Below are 12,122 nucleotides of genomic sequence, written 5' to 3'. Positions count from 1 at the left end.
TCCCCGGCCTCTCCTGTCTCTTGAAACAGAGCCCTTTCGGGGCACGCAGAGCTCAGCTCCATGCATGTACACCCTGCCCATGTTTCGGAAAACAAATGGAAGCAGCAGGAGGAGGTGCAGGTCCCTCTGGTCGAGGCGCCTGGCAACACGGGGCGGGTGTTCCCCAGATAGCCCCTGCTAACAAGAGATCCTGTCTCGGAGGCCGTGAGTCAGCGCCGAAACCCCGGCAACAATTCTTTCCATGAGAGCCGCAGCCCTGAGCTGCGAGCGGTGCTGGCACCTGCTTTGGGGGATGGCGCATCCCGACACGCGTCTTCTGATGATGATGATGGTGAACCCGGCGCTGCTCGGCCGGCTGCGGGTCGGAGCGCGATGCTCCGCTCAGAGCCTGGAAGGAGAAGCGGCAGCGGGGGCCGAAGCCGGACCCGAGAGGGCGAGCGGGGCCGGGGAGCCCCGGGGCGGCCGTGGAGCCGGCGGGGACGAGGAAGCCCGTGGGCTCCGGGCGCGGTGCTGCGGAGAAGAGTGCCACGCAGTGTCCGTGCCGGGCCTTACAGCGGGCAGGCAGCGCTGCGAGCCTCGCGGCTGCTTTCATGTTGTCTTTTGCTCCCCAACGCTCACGGCTCCGCGAGGACACCCACCAGCTCTGCTCCCTGCTCGAGGCTCCCCACGCTGCATTTGTTTTCACCCATCTGAGCTGTGCTATCCCAACGCACGGAGGTTGCCTGCTGCTTCTTCGGGTGACCGCAGCCCGTCCCTACCCAAATATAAAGAAACATCTTTATGTTTTAAAAAACAGGGCTCACCCAGTCACCCCCAGTAGCACCTGTCATTTGGCAGCCTGTGGGGCTGCTCTGGCCTCAAGCACCTTCCGTGAAGTTCATTGAAAGCCTGTCTGATAAAGGAGAAGCAATTAGGGAATGGCTTGGAGCTCAGGCTGACTTCAAAGGCTCCCTGTGAAGCACGAAGCAACACCCAGAGCTTCTGAAGAACCTGGACCCACAACATACCAACAGCCCTCACTGGGAGCCTGCACTGCCCACCTGCAAGTGAGACCTGCAGTGCTCTGCTTTACAGGACCAGCCTCCTCGTGCAGAGCTCCTGGGCCGAAATGCAGCTCTTGGCAGCCTCAGCGAGGTGTCGGCACGATGCAGAGGCCATGGGAGGTCCAAAGGGTGGCAGAAGATGGCTGTGCTGCCCACGCTTGGTTTGCAAAGCATCACCGAGGGAGCACCCAGCTTTGCCTGGTGATGCTGGCAGCCCCGCATCCACGTTTTCACAGGCAAACCCCCACACTGACCTCCTTCATGAAACACGAGGAAAATGCCTGCAGTCTGATTTACATCTGCCACGGGATCCTGTTACATTCGGAACAACCCCTGTCAACGCTGAATCTGTAACAATCAATAAAGAGAGAGGGTTTGTTTATTCAGTGTTGGGTTGTTGGTTGCTTTTTTTTTTTTTTTTTTTTTTTAATGTTTTCTCATCTCTAATAGTGTTATTTTGCTGCTCCAAGTTTTGCAAGTTTTGTGCTCGCCCCCCCCCTCCCCTCTTTGTTTTCTTTCAGGACAAGCTGTCATCTTCTCGCATCTTTTCACCCGGCCACTGCAAATGTAAAACTGTAAATTGCAGGATTGTGCAAATAGCACTAATAGCATTTGCATAAAAATTGGTTGCAAAGAGCAATTAGCACTTCATTAATAATCAATGAAGGGCCAATTTACACATTGCCCAAAAGCAAATTGTAAATTCAATTTTGTCTATAATTGAGCATTTGGTGCTGGGCAACTGCACGCCAGTGCCAGAAGAAACCCACACAGCAGTGTGAGGGTCAAACCTCCATTAGTTCAGGTTTCAGGTAACTCCCAGCCCAGCTCCTAGGGCCCCAGTGAGGTCTTAGGACCTCACTGACAAAGGAAGGATGCTCCATGAGGCCCAGTGGTTTCAGCTTTCACAGAGAACACATTTCAGCCTATTACCATCCCTGCTCACCTGCAGCCCTATTGCAAGGAGCACGGATGCTGCTTACAGGGCAGAGGTCCTACTCCTGTCCCAGCACACCCTGTGGTGCAGCTGTGGAGAAGGGGAGATGTCTGAAGGACGTGGGAGAAGAGACATCACTGCTGTGGTCCATAGACCTGCACATCTTCCTGTTGCAGTGTCAGCCAATGCCCTATAAGTGACACCAGAGCTCACCCAGAGGTAAAGGTCTAATGGGTTAAGTGAACACTGTCCCAGTTCACTCAGTCTGCCCTTTGTTACTGCCATCCACACACGACCTTTCTGAGATATCCTAAATGTGTGCAGCTGCTAGGATGCAAAAAACTCATTCATCCTTGCTTCTCCTCTTTGATTTCAGCATCACTGAGTTGTGCCTGGGTCTCATTTGGCCATCAGGAGGTGTAGCCCTCAGTTTCCCCTCTAGCAGCATCCACAAAACCAGGCAGCTCACCCAGGGCTACCACTTCCCCAGTCCCAAATTCACTGCTATCTCATCCTCCACTTAAAAGGCACAGCCAGCTCTGCTTCCCGAGCGGAGTCTGACTCTAAACCACTTGACATCTGAGGTTTTCTTATCACATTTTACGTGGATCTCATGAATCTGGTGAAAAGCCCGACGATCATTTAGCAGGGGTTGGTCGCTTTATCTATTTTCCATAATAATTTGAATATTATTACAATGGCACCTTTCATCTGGGGATATACATGCACTTTACATATGTTACATTAATTTCACCGATGAGCTGGGGAAGCACTCCTTATCCCTATTGTGTGGGTGAGGAAATGGAAGCACAGAGATGATATACCGCTTGCCCAGTATCACGCAGGAAGTCTCTGACAGAGCCAGGAATAGAAATCACATCTCCCATGTCTTATGCAGAGGAATATCCTCATGTCCCTGCCCAGTAACTGAGCCCTTAATCCAGACTAAGGCACCCACACAGGACCTGCTTTGCGAGAGCAGCACAGCGCCAGCGATGCTCTGCTCTGAGACATCTCCCAAATTTCCCACACCTTGAAGGTCCTCTGTGAGCAGCAGCTCTGGGTGCTCAGGGGGAGGGAGGACGGCTCTGGGAGCAGTTTCCATCTGAAGTGGATGTTATTGCTTGCTGTAAGCAGATGCTCGACGTGGGATGCTCAGGACTTCTCAGCTTTCACCCCATGCTGTCCCAGCTCCCTTTCTCCTTGCCTGTTCAATCCACCTCTACCGAGAGATTGAATTTACAGTGGACTCGAACACATTTAAATCCATTTATTGCAAAATTACTTTTCAATAATTACATCACTGTGCTGACTGTCTTGCATAATGAAATTAGCATGAGAGATATTAGGAAGAATATAAAATTATAAAAAATATTGAAATACCTCTTTCCCCGTCTGCCTTAGCACAGCCCATAGCTTAACTGGAAAACGACCATTGCTCCTAGATGGGATTTAAATGCACCAAGTGTAATTTTATAATGTCTTTTATATAAATTAATTATAATGGTTATTGCTGCTTTACATTATTAGATTGAAATTTGCCTCCACTCCAGCGCGTTAAAAGAAAGCTGCACCCATCAGCTCAGCTGTGCTGTGGAGGCTCCCATGGCATGGAGCCATTCTCCCCACGTTGGCACCACTGCCACGTTTGAGGTTTGGAGCTTTGGGAGTGTGTTGGCATCGCAAATCCTTCAGCCCCAAACCCAGCCCAAGGCCCCGGGGCAGTGCTGGCATCCCATGGGGATCTCTGGCTGACACCCATAGCAAAGCTTGCTTTTCTGCACTTCAGTAATACGGGTGCCTAGGCTGGGTTAAGCAATCCCACCCAAAAGCCGTATAAGAGCTAGATGTGGTAAAGGAGCTTCATTTTGCCTATCCCCACTTTTCCATGCAATCGTTGCTGTTCTAATATCTGGGTTATCCCACAAAAAAAAAAAAACACCAGCATGGAAAGAAGGCACTGAGCTCCCAGGAGGCTAACGAGCTGCTGAACAAAACACCGTTGTGCAAAGCAGAACGAAGACACAGCAATGTGCGTTTACTGCCGCTTAGTACTCAATAGAAGTCCAGTAATATTCAATTTGTGACGTTATTTGCACATTGAATTAATCCAGAAGCTAAAGGGCTAATGAGTTATGGAAAGTAGCACATAGCTTAATTGTAACAACAAGGGCTGTTGGGCTATGCTCAGTCCTGGATAAAAATAACATTTTGCATCCAGTATTGCAAAGCAGATGGGCAGGTCCTAAGGAAGTTGAGAAGTCCTGGCAAGCAGCAAACTGAACATTGCAAGCTATCAGAAAACCTGTTCTTTAAATACCCAGTTGCCCCTTTTTTTCACCCATATTCCTCTTAAAACACCACAATGTTTGATAAGCAAAGCTCAGAAACGCCATGATGACCAATGGGAAAAAAAAGAAAAAGAAAAAAATGGACCTTGTGCAGTTCTCTGAGAAAGTGATTGTGCCGTTTCCGACTTCAGAGGGTGCAGGACTCTCCCTAAAACCTTCCCTGGGAAGAAAAGCCACAGAGGATTCCATCTTCTGCATGGCCTCGTGGATCCTGCCCCTTCCCTGAGTCCTTTGTGCAACATCATGATGTGGACAGCTTCCTGAGATCCCCTTGAATCATTAAATCCTAGGGTCACGGAATATCCTGAGTTGGAAGGGATCCATAAGCAGCACTGAGCCCAACTCCTGGCTCTAGACAGAATCACTCAAAATCTGACCTAGGCAAAGAAAGCAAACGTGGAAAGTGACATAACCAGCAAACTCAGCCCCAGCATCCCCAGCTGGATTACACCAGCAGTCCTGCTCTTCTTCCCAGCACTGCTTTCCCCAGCTCCTGGAACGAGCATGAAGTTGGCAGGAGGAGGGCTGGAGCCCTGAGCCTCAGACAGGGCCATGCTAGGGTCAGGAGCTCAAGAGGTTGCACCATGTAATAGAAAAAGTGAATAAATCTAAACAGCACTTAATTTATTGACGAAATAAGAAAGACTGTTTAATGTGGAAAACATAAGCAAGATCAATAGCAGAGAACGCAAATAACTAAAGCTATTGACACTTAAGTATTTTAAGCCTAATTGCAGGCATATGCACTTTCTAAGGGTATCTCACCTTCTAATAGCACCCTTGAGATTACGGGGTTAATTGATGCAGCTGTTTACTCCTGGCTCACGTGGTCTGGATTGGGATTCCCCGGAGGATGCTATTAAACTAAAGTGTTTAATGAAGTGCTAAAGAGTGGAGCTTCTAATATTCTCCCCTCGAATGAAATTGAAAGGAAACTGGAGCAAACTTCTCTTCCCCAGGTGGGAACTGCAGCTCACGCTGGAGAACATCACCCTACGGTCCTCATGGAGGGAGGCTCACGTGCAAGGGCCAAAGGGTTGCTCGGGCTTCTTTAGACTGAGGCCATGGGAATGCACTTTGGTTATTTCCTCCTATGTCACAGGTAGGAGAACAGACCCACCTGCATGCTCTGTATTTCACGGGTGCATCAATTTGACAATGGTGGGGCAAACCAAGACTGCCAGAAAAGATGCTCTTAGAACCACAGAATCATTAGGAGAAGACCTCTAAGAACCCCAACCCATCCCACTGATCATGTCCCCCAGTGCCACATCTCTGCAATTGTGGAACACCTCCATGATGGTGAGCCCACCGCTCCCTGGGCAGCAGTGCCAGTGCATCACAGCTCTTCCTGAGAAGAAATTGTTCCTACTATCCACCCTGACCCTCCCCAGCACAACTTGAGGCCATCACCTCTCGTCTGCCAGCTAAGCACCATTGAAGGCAGGTTTAAGCTAAGCTCTTTTATTTCACAAACAGAGCGTACAGATAGCAGGGCTCTGCTGGTGTGTGCTAACTCATTAAATGACAGCAATTTAATTGCCTTCAATTGTCTGTCCAGCCCCTCCACCCCACGCTGGCTGCTGTCCCCCCTGGAGCCACTCCTCAGCCCTATGGGGACGGTGTGGGAGCACCGCAGCCCTGCAGTGCCAACAGCCAGGATGGAAAAATGGGGAGAGAGGAAAATTAGCAAAGAAACACGCAGCCAGCCTCAATGCCGATTCACTAAAGAATAATTATTGTCCTCTCACACGTCTTGCTTGTCCTTCTGACAAATAGAATATTTCTGAAAGAGCGCATCTCCCTTTAGCACCGCTGTCTCTCGCGCCCTTCCTCTGTCTCGCTAGCTCCGTCTCTGCCTCCCTGATACCAACTCTGACAAACCGTGCGATTCTGATGGAAAATTCATTAGTCGTCCTCTTTTTTTTTCCCTTTCCCATTTTCCCAGTCAGCTTCGCGCCTGATCTGTCAGCCTCTTCCATCCTGATTATCTGGAGACGCCAATTTCAAAGAGACATCTTAATAGTGATGTCAACGAATTAATTAGATGTGTTAATGAGCTAAAAGCAACCCAAATTAAATTAATGCAGTAATAAGCACAGACAGCAAAATTAGCTCCAATTTCTGTAAATGATTCTGAACTGTACACAACATCTCATCCTGCTAGAACATTACCATCCCCCAAAGCTAATCAAGAACTCCAGTGCAATTAACTGCTTAATTACAAAACACACACACAGCTCATAGATCCAGCAGCAGGAGGGGTGCGCCGTGCTACCGAGTGAGCAGGGAAATTCTCTGCAACCAACACCATGCATCAATCCTGCAGGAAAGGCTGTGTCCCAGACAAGAGAACCCCAAAGAGCCCCAAAATGGGGCTATTCAGAGCCAGGGCACGGGATGGGGCAGGCGTGGGGCTGGGATGGTGCGTGTGGCCAAGGATGCTCGTTGGCCAACTGCTCGGTGTTGGGTATTGTGTTGATCAGAGCAGGGGCTGCACAGCAAAGCCTAATTGTCCAGCTCTGCTCATGTCCCCTGGGATGAGGTGGGAGCCACTAATAACATTGCAGAGCTGCTCAGGTATCTGATTAGTGCTAATTGCAGGCGGGAAGAGAAAGGGAAGGAGCGGATAGGGCTGTGATGGAGGGAAGGGGGATGAGGATGGTGGAAAGAGGGAATCACTGAAGGGGACTGATGGGAATCCTCAGGATGGGGAAAGGAGAGCTGAGGAGGGGAATGATGGATGTAAACAGAAGGGAAAAAAAAGGAAAGAAAAATCATGCAAACAAAGAACCAGAGCCAGAAACAAAGGGAAGGAGGGTGAGATAAAAGGGCCATGTGCTGCCAGGACTCACGGATCAGTGGACAGGAGTGTGATGGGGACATTCAGTCAGCCCTGTCCCAGCGCTGCCATTCTGGTGGCACTGGGCATCAGCTCCCGAGCAAAGGAGGAATATTGCTGATAAAGAGGAGGATAGCTTCCTGATGCCTTTCTGAAATACCTGTTGATATGGGTCTCTTGTGCTTTCTACAGACCATTAACGTTCTTCTTGCCTTTTCCTTCTGATAGCACTCATGCCATTTCACAACAATCTAATCGTTTCCCTGGGGCAGATAAACCAGAACTGTCAACCACTCGAAGAGCAAAGCCAAAAATTGTATCACACCAGAATAGGCGCTACACAAACAGAACCCCATGGGCTGTGATCTCCATATCTGGGCTTGAAAGGAGATGCAGATTGTGGCAGCAAGAAATGGAGAGGCTCTTGGCTTTCTCTGCACCGTCCTCCCAGTGTGTTGGGGGACCCATCATACACACCATGCTTTGGCACAACAGCCACAATCATCAAGGCTTGGAGAAGAAAAAGCTCAAAAAGATGTTGGTTTTGCTGGTAATGAGAAAAGAAGAGCTAAATTTGGGCTAAAAACGGCACATAACGGAACATACTAAAAGCTCTATACCTGGCCAATTCCTTACAGCTCTCACTTTGATTTTAATAATTGGAGTTATTTTTTAAGACAAATAATGCACTTTTATGGGGATATTAAGGATGCTATTGCAGACTCTGGAGGCTTCGTACCGTGGCAGTGACAGACAAATTTCTTGCTCTCTGCTCCTGACATATAACTAAGGACCTACCTAATGGAAGAGCCTAATAAAAATAAGATGTTTCAGAAAGCACATGCTGAAACGATCTTCTGGAATTGGGCCTAATAGCAAGTCCTCTGTGCCAGGAATATGCAGCTCATCTTCATGCCGTTTCCTCTCTTCCCAACTTTATAAATGGGGTAATACGATGCACTCTCCAACTAGAAAAATCAATGGAGCCTTCCTTGGCCAGGAGCCCCATGGACAGTCTGCAGCAGTGCAGGACAAGTCCAAGAGGGGGAGACTCATCTGTAATGCCACAAATTAACCACACTTTAAAAGGCTGGTCCTTGACATGTCAGCATATTTCTGAAGAATCTACAGTGGACTTGGCAGGTGGCTGTGATATAGCGAGTACTCCGTAGGAGAAACACTTCTGAAAGAGAAGTTAATGTTTTCCAGGAGAACAAGGAAATAATTGTGTCAAAACAAGCCTTAATCACTGAATTTTACCTGTTTCTCAATGCACACGAGTTTGCAAACATGATTCCCATCAAAGCAAACGAGAAACACGGTTGGTGTGCCTTGAGAAGAAAATACTTTTCACAGGTGCCTTCTTGGGACTGCTATCTCCTTTTATTTATTCATGATTTCTTAAACTACTGCAGCAATATTGACATTAAATACAGCTTTGGCTTATTTTTTTCCATTCATTTGTATTTTAAGTTGGCTTTATCGACTTCCCCTTGGCTTATTGTTTGTGCTCCGACACACACAACCCACGTTTCCTTCCCAGCTCCTTACTTCTGATCCAGGTAACCACAGCACAGTCATTTTCTGCTCCCAGTGCAGTGGATGAGCTGATTTAAGACCCCGTTGACCAAGATGGGTATGGCACATTGTATAACTCAACACAGGCAAGGGTTAACTCTATTTGTCCCCTTTTCTATCTCGTTGCTCCCACAGTGCCATGCCTGGCTGGCGCTGTGCAGCCACCTCTACCTTCCACCCATCCCTTCTCAAACTTCAGCTCATCAAGAGAAGGATGGTGCTTGCCCTGCTCTCCAGCTATCTTCCTTTTTCTCTTTCTCTTCCCCATCCCCATCACGGGTTCATACTCCTCCCTCTGCTCCCTGATCACTGCTTCCCCTCTTGTCATATTCCTCACGGAGAAACAACCTGTCACACTCGTAACCTCTTTGCACCAAAAGTGTTCTTTGATCTCTGCAAACTACATTTGATGCTGAAATCCTCGATATTAATATCTTTTGTTTGTGTGTCAATGTTCTCTAGAATCTAATTAAGCAATGTTTTGAGAGCATTATATATGTTTGAACAATTTGGCAGAGCAGACAATATGAGCTATTGACCTGCAAGGATAAATTGTGCTTGCGGATTCGGAGAACTCACACGTGCCTGCTTCTGTATGCCATTTCTTCTGAAATATGTGCATTTGTAAAAAGGCCTTTTTTTGTAATAATCTCTGCAAGGCTTAATCAAGGAATTTCCCCTGCTCTTTGCTGCAATTGCAGCAGCAGATTCAGCAGGGCAGAATAGCAGCAGGTTGCAGCCAGCGAAAACAATAATAAAATAAAGCAGAGCGAGTTCCACCCAAACACTAATAACAGAGATTATTCAATCAATAGGCTCTTGTTATGAATGAGCAGGCTAAATTGCCTTTGAATGATGTAAAGATTGACAAGGTATAGGTCAGTGTAATACAACCACTTACCCTAATTTGACTTCAGCAGTCTGAATGGCAGCACGGGCTGGCAGTGGGGTCAGGTCAATGGAGTGATGCTCAGCATGGCCTCTAGGGATGCTGGTGGCAAGTGGGTGGATGGGACCTGGAGAGGGACTCAGAAGAGGGAAGGGAGGAAGAAGAGCAATGGCAGAACGTGTTTCTGAGCTTTCCCCACCTCAACAGCAAAGCCTGGTCAGATGTAGTTGCTGGGTTAGAGTTGGCCCTTCGTTAAGGAGAGCAGCACATCGATGGTGATGCTGAGAGATACCCACAGGGAAGGGCTGGCAACACTGGGCTCTAAGAGGCTTCCCAACACTGGGTTGGACATGCTGTAGAGATGCAGCCTGGAGAACAGCAGAGGGGAAAACTCATGCTGTACCACACTTCTGGACCTGCCAAGAGGCACAACCCATCACTGGCGCTGCTGATGTGCCTCTGCTCTCAGCAAGAACAAAGCTCCAGGACAGGAAGAACAAAAGTCTTACCCATCCAGCACAGCAAATGTAGCAGAAATTCTGTCCACCTGAGCAAGGCAGGGGCCAAGTCTGTGTCTTGGTTTCCCTTCCCAGGAGGCGCAGCCAACACAACTGTCCCATGTGCAGAACCCTTCCTAAGCAGCACATGAAAGGCCTTACACAAGTAGTTATTAATATTAATAATAATAATTGTTGTTGTTACTAAGCCAACTACAAAAATAATTTTTCAGAGAAACAAAGTGCCCTGTCTCCCGGTGATAGATGGCAATGATGTTAGAAATTACTCACAGTGTGAATCTGGTTTCCAGTCTGGTTCCTTTCAATAAATTACAGACTCGAGCCTGGAGTGTGCACGGTTTTAAAGTAAATACAAAGTAGGCAGGAAGTCTATTCCCCCATCAATTTTGCTCGTGGTCATTTGGGGTTTTCTCCAAATATCCCCCAGCAATTCTCAGCACATTTAGCTGGGGCTGGTGGGCCTGTGCATACGCAAATGGGGGTCCTGGTGAAAACTGGGGTGCTGGTGCAAACGTGGGCATTGCCTGGCCACCTCAGCCCAGCACCGAGGCACCTCTCCCTGCTGTTTCCGACTCCCTCTGCATACTCTTCAATTTTACACTTTAAAAAAAAAATGTTGGGGGTTTCACCGCTGTTGTTTATCCGTTAATTTCCTTCCAGATGGGGCTGTGCTTTTCCTCCTTCCTTTACGCCGGCAGCGCGCAGCGGCTGCCCACCAGCAGGTGTAGGGCTGGGCGCAGCATATGCCGTGGGTTTGGCAGAGCCGGCTGCCCGGCAGCTCCTGCGTGCATCTCGCCGGGCAGCACTCAGCTGGGACCTGGAGCTCCTCACAAACACCATCTGGCCTTGGCAGGCCCGTGGAGCCCTTCCCAGAGCTGGCAGCCTGTGCGGATGGATGGATAGATGGATGGATGGACAGATGGATGGATGGATAGATGGATGGAGGGATGAATGGATAGACCGATGGAGGGATGAAAGGATGGATATATGGACAGAGAGACAAATGAATGGACAGATGGATGGGGATAGATAGATGGACAGAGGGACAGATGGACGGACGTATGGGTGGATGGATGACTGGACAGATGGATGGACAGAGGGACAGCTGGACGGACAAATGGATGGACGTATGGGTGGATGCGTGGTTGGACAGATGGACAGACAGACGGATGGAGAGATGGATGGATGGACAGACAAATGGATGGATGGACAAATGGATGGATGGACAAATGGATGGACAGACGGATGGATGAATGGACAAACTGATGAGTTGATGGATGGACCGATGGATGGACGGAAGGATGGATGGAAAGATATGCAAGCACTCAAAAAATAATGAACAGCAGAGGAAAGCAGAGGGAGACTCACAGGAAGAACTGCTTCTTTTCCACTGTGTGTACCAAGGGATCATTCCCACACACCAGAACAGCCTCTGCAAAGCCAGCACAGTGAGACAGGAATGGGCAAATCTTTCCAGAATACTCTTGGCTTGCAAACAACTTGGAAAAAAAGGTTTGCTCACTCCCCCTGAAGCTCTCCATGGTCAAATAGCAACAGATACTTCAACAGGGAACATCAGTGGGCAGTATCCCTGAGGGGAGCAAAAGACTCATTTTTACTCTGATTCTGCAGGTGAAGAGGTGTTATGGGTCCACATCTCAGCAGTCTATCATTGCCTGCCTCCATTTCCAGCACTTCTTCCATCTCCCATGAAAACTTCATTTCTTCTAGTCAGGTCCACCAGAAACTGACTCATCAGTACAAGCAGCTTGCATCCACACAGAGACATCAGCTGTTCAAGACACTTGTGACTGAATGGCTCGAGCCCTGGAATCCTGCAGTCTTACAGGAAACAGTTTTCATCTAGAACTGCACAAAGAACAGAATCATAGAACCACTGAGGTTGGAAAAGGCCTCTGGGATCATCAAGTCCAACCCCAGTCCATCCCACCATGATACCAAAC

At 48.6% G+C, this 12,122-nt stretch overlaps 1 long non-coding RNA gene across 1 annotated transcript; it reads right to left on the bottom strand.

Moving 5' to 3' along the window:
- Positions 1–1,062: 1,062 nt before the first annotated feature.
- Positions 1,063–10,220, bottom strand: LOC149915779 (uncharacterized). The gene is made up of 3 exons (XR_016471751.1): positions 9,653–10,220; positions 1,990–2,170; positions 1,063–1,391 (listed from the first exon to the last, which is right to left on the bottom strand). It is a non-coding gene; the product is annotated as an uncharacterized LOC149915779 (long non-coding RNA).
- Between the last annotated feature and the right edge of the window lie 1,902 nt (positions 10,221–12,122).

Source organism: Phasianus colchicus, chromosome 16, assembly GCF_987193195.1.
Source record: "Phasianus colchicus chromosome 16, bPhaCol1.hap1.1, whole genome shotgun sequence".
Classification (NCBI taxonomy): domain Eukaryota; kingdom Metazoa; phylum Chordata; class Aves; order Galliformes; family Phasianidae; genus Phasianus; species Phasianus colchicus.
Note: the sequence above shows the minus strand (reverse complement) of the source record. Positions and strands in the feature narration are given on the sequence as shown.